Source organism: Cebus imitator, unplaced genomic scaffold (genome assembly GCF_001604975.1).
Source record: "Cebus imitator isolate Cc_AM_T3 unplaced genomic scaffold, Cebus_imitator-1.0 Scaffold260, whole genome shotgun sequence".
NCBI classification, from domain to species: domain Eukaryota; kingdom Metazoa; phylum Chordata; class Mammalia; order Primates; family Cebidae; genus Cebus; species Cebus imitator.
In genome coordinates this window covers 1,507,842-1,513,106 of record NW_016107575.1, presented here as the reverse complement: position 1 = coordinate 1,513,106, position 5,265 = coordinate 1,507,842, and positions in this window count along the sequence as shown.

Sequence of the window (5,265 nt, the reverse complement as noted above, 5' to 3'; positions counted from 1 at the left end):
AGAATCGCTTGAACCTGGGAGGAGGAGGTTGTACTGAACCAAGACTGAGCTACTGCATTCCAGCCTGGGTGACAGAGTGAGACCCTGCCTAAAAAAAAAAAAAAGTAAGTGGCAGGCCAGGCGCAGTGGCTCATGTCTGTAGTCCTAGCACTTTTGGAGGCTGAAACAGGCAGATCATGTGAGGTCAGAGGTTTGAGACCAGCCTGGCCAACATGGTGAAACCCTGCCTCTACTAAAATTACAAAAATTAGCCAGCCATGGTGGTGAGCACCTGTAATCCCAGCTACTCCGGAGGCTGAGGCAGGAGAATTGCTTGAACCCAGGAGGCAGAGGTTGCAGTGAGCCAAGATCGTGCCACTGCACTCCAGCCTGGGCAACAGAGTGAGACTCTGTCTCAAAAAAAAAAAAGGTAAGTGGCAAAATCAGGATTCCAACCCAGGCAGTCTGGTCCCAGCCTGCTGTTGGTCACCACACTGCACTGCCTCTCAGCCCTTAGAAGGCTCTTTCCAGGATGTCCCTGAGAAATGGCCAGTCTCGGCATGAACACCCCTCTGCAGGGAGTATTCCCCTAGGAACTAGTGCATTAGTTCAGGGTGCTCCAGAAAAACAGAACCAATAGCATGTGTGTGTGTTCTCTGCATAGATACACAACACACACACACACACACACACACACACACACACACACTTCTTTGGAATGGGTGATAAGCCTCACTACCCATCATAAAAGGCTGTAACCGAAGTCCTGTTGAGTCGGGGTAGGGATAGGGTGTGGAGCATCTAGCACAAGCAATTTTGTTCCAGGTGGTCTTGATTTATGCAATAACTGGGATCCTAAATCAGTGCCCGTGAATGAAATTTTAGAAAGCAATGCAGAGAATTTCTTTTGCAACATGAATAAAACCTGAATTTTCAAGTGTCCAGCATTGAACCCGCCTGAATTATCACCTCAAGGGATTTCCACTATTTCACTGCATTCAAGCTAGGCATAATAGTTCATAAGTGCATTCTGAAAATGACTTTTTATTGTCACAGTTTAAAAAACAAAAGGAAAGCTTAAAGTATATTAATAAAAATACCACCACTAGGCTGGGGACAGTGGCTCATGCCTGTAATCCCAGCACTTTGGAAGGCCAAGGTGGGAGGATCGTGAGGTCATGAGATCGAGACCAGCCTGGCTAACACGGTGAAACCCCATCTCTACTAAAAATACAAAAAATTAGCTGAGTGCGGTGGCACGTGCCTGTAGTCTCAGGTACTCAGGGGGCTAAGGAGGAGAATCGCTTGAACCCAGAAAGCAGAGGTTGCAGTGAGCTGAAATCGCACCACTGCACTCCAGCCTGGGTGACAGGATGAGCTCTGTCTCAAAACAAACAAAAAAAAAACCACAAAAAAACGCACCAAGATCAGTGGGAAAACTGTTAAGATTTTGGTGTATTTCCTCCCTCTTATTTCCAGCCCCAAATAACTTTTAGGGAAATGGGAAACACATTGAATGGTGGTTTTACATCCTGCTTCGTTTACGGTGTCAGTGTATCATAAGCAGTTTCTATGATTATGAAAGTAGGTTATTGCGGGATCAGAGGAGGGCTGCAGTGTGAGGTGTGTCTATGAACCACGGCGGCACGGGATCCCAGGTCCCAAGAACAAGAGTCAGACCACACGGTGGTTCTTTGGGCCACTCTGCACACATAGGAATGGGCCGGGGCCTTGGAGTCGGTAGAGTTTCAGGTTATAACCAATATTGGGCAGACCAGTGTGCGATACAAAATTAAGTTGGAGACTGTGTGGCAGCCAGAGAGAGAATGAAGTGTCAGTTTGACGAAGTGGCTTGCAGACTTGGAACAAGCAGAAGAGAGGCTGGCCAGGCGGCTGTGGATACAGAGAGAAGTCTCAGGAAGGGTGAGGAAGAGGGTTCTGACCTGTCCCCCAAGACCTTGGGATGCTCCTTCACTCCCCTGGTATTCCCCGAGTGCCTGTCATGCACCACCTGGGGCCAGGTGCAGAGGCAGTAGAGAAGGAACAAGAGAAGCTCTTCCAGGCACAGAGTAGGTGGTGGATTTTGGTAAGTTCTTATTCCAAAGCCTGAAAATTCCTTTTGAGTCCTTCAGGACCCTTCCTGATCTGCCCCGGGTTCCCTTTTTACTTCATCTCCTCTCTCTGCCTCCCTCATTCCTTCCACCCAGCTCCACTGGCCTTTTGTTTTTTTTTGAGACAGAGTCTTGCTCTGTTGCCAGGCACCAGGCTGGAGTGCAGTGGTGCAATCTTGGCTCACTGCAACCTCTGCCTCCCGGGTTCAAGTGATTCTCCTGCCTCAGCCTCCCAAGTAGCTGGGATTACAGGTGTGCATCACCGCACCTGGCTAATTGTCGTATTTTTAGTAGAGATGGGATTTCGCCATGTTGGCCAGACTGGTCTCAAACTCATGACCGCAGGTGATCTGCCTCATGACCTCCCCAAGTGCTGGGATTACAGGCGTGAGCCACCGCGCCTGGCCCATACTAGCCTTCTCGTGGTTCCTGGAAAGCACCCGACCAAATCCACCTTGGGACTTTTGAATTTGCTGTTCCCTCTGCTTGGACGCTCACTTCTACTTTCTCATAGCTCGTTGGCTCAACAGCAGCTTCAAGCCTTTGCTGCATAGCCACTGTTCAGTGAGGGCTTCCCTGGAGTCGTGTGTTGAATTGTGTCCTCCCCAAAAGATGTTGAAGTCCTAACCCCTCCTACTGATGAATGTGTCTTTATTTGGAAGTAGGATCTTTGCAGATAACCAAATGTAGATGTGGTCACACTGGAGTAGGGGAGGCGCTGATCCAGTATGACTGGTGTCCTCATAAAAAGGGGAAATTTGGACACAGTCAGGCACACAGCAAGAACACTATGTGAAGATGAAGGTGGAGATTGGGGTGTTGCTTCTACAAGCCAAGGAACCCCAAAGATTTCCAGCAACTGCCAGCAGCTTGGGCAAGGCCTGGAACGGATTATCCCTCACAGCTGCACAGGGAATCAACCTGCTGACACCTTGATCTTGGATCTCTGGCATTCAGAACTGTGAGAAAGCACATCTCTTTTGCTTTAAGTCAGTCTGTGCATTTTGTTACAGCAGCTCTTGTGAACTTATACACCTGGCCACCTTATTCAACATTTCAGTCTCCCTAGCACTCTCTATTCCTCTTCTCTGCTTTCTTTTCTTTTCTTTTTTCTGTGTGTGTGTGTTTGGTTTTGTGTGTGTTTGGTTTTGTGTGTGTCTGTGTGTTTTTAACGGAGTTTTGCTTTTCTTGCCTGGGTTGGAGTGCAGTGGCACGATCTCGGCTCTCTGCAACCTCCACCTCCCAGGATCAAGTGATTCTCCAGCCTCAGCCTCTCGAGTAGTCAGGATTACAGGTCTGCACCACCACACCCAGATAATTTTTTTTGTATTTTTATTTTTTATTTTTTTGAGGCTGAGTTTCGCTCTTGTTGTCCAGGCTGGAGTGCAATGGCATGACTCAGCTCACTGCAACCTCTGCCCCCCAGGTTCAAGTGATTCTCCTGCCTCAGCCTCCCGAGTAGCTGGGATTACAGGCATGTGCCACTATGCCAAGCTAATTTTTTGTATTTTTAGTAGAGACAGGGTTTCTCCATGTTGGTCACAGGCTGGTTTTAAACTCCTGTCCTAAGGTAATCCACCCAGCTTGGCCTCCCAAAGCGCTAGGGTTACAGGTGTGAGCCACTGTGCCTGGCCTGTATTTTTCATAGAAATGGGGTTTCACCATGTTGGCCAGGCTGGTCTCAAATTCCTGGCCTCAGGTGATCTGCCTGCCTCACCTCCCAAAATGCTAGGATTACAGGCATGAGCTACCACGCCCAGCCATCGGATTTCTTTTCTTTGCAACCTTTCCCCTTCCAATATGCCAAGTAATTTTATTTATGTCTTTCATTTATTGCCGGCCTCCTTCACTAGAATGAGGGCAGGGATTTTGCTTTTGTTCATTGATTTATCTCCAGGACCTACCACATAGTAGAAACTCAGTAAATGGTTGCTAATGAATAAATCCAACCAAATCTGACACCCAGCCTGTGCTCAGAAACAAACCAGCTTTAGGCCTATCGGGAACAAATGAAATCACATTGACTACTGCATGAAGATGTTTCATCAGATGTCTTTGGATTTATTCATCCATTCAGAGAATATGTATTGAGGGCTTTCTATATGCCAGGTACTGCTCTCAGTGCAAAGAGCTTAGCAGTGGCGGGGTGCGGTGGCTCACACCTGTAATCCCAGCACTTTGGAAGGCCGAGGCAGGTGGATCACCTGAGGGCGGGAGTTCGAGACCAGCCTGACCAACATGGAGAAACCCTGTCTCTACTAAAAATACAAAATTAGCTGGGCATGGTGGTGCATGCCTGTAATCCCAGCTACTTAGGAGGTGGAGGCAGGAGAATCGCTTGAACCTGGGAGGCGGAGGTTGCGGTGAACCTAGATGGTGCTACTGCACTCCAGTCTAGCAGTAAGCAAAACCAAGAGAGAGAAAGAGACAAGAAACAAATATCTATAATCTAATGTCAGGTGATGATAAGTGCTATGAAAAGTTAATTAAACAAGTAAACGTACCAGTTAACTGTTGCTGCGAAACACACCACCCTGAAACTTAGTGGCCTAAAACGACAAGTCAGTTTCATCTCTCATGGCTCTTTGGTTGACTGGGCTCAGCAGGGTGGATCTTGTGGGGTTTTGCATGTGGTTGCCATCAGATGCTGGCCAGGCCTTGAGCCATCTGAGGAACCTGCTGGCTGGATATCCAAGTGGCTCACTCTGTGGGCTGCAGAGGTGGACTGTCAGCTGGGAGCCAAGCTGGGCCGTCAACCTGGACACCTACTTGTGGCCTCTCCATGTGGCCTGGGGTTCTCAACATGCCAGCTGGGATCTGGAAGGAGCTCTTCAAGAGGAGAGTGTTGGCCGGGCACGGTGGCTCACGCCTGTAATCCCAGCACTTTGGGAGGCCGAGGCAGGTAGATCATGAGGTCAGGAGATCGAGACCATCCTGGCTAACATGGTGAAACCTTGTCTCTACTAAAAATACAAAAAATTAGCTGGGTGTGGTGGCAGACACCTATAGTCCCAGCTACTCAGGAGGCTGAAGCAGGAGAATTGCTTGAACCCAGGAAGTGGAAGTTGCAGTGAGCCGAGATTGCACCATTGCACTCCAGCCTGGGTAACAAGAGCGAAATGCCATCTCAAAAAAAAGAAGAGTGTTCCAAGAAGCAGGAAGCAGAGGCTGTCAG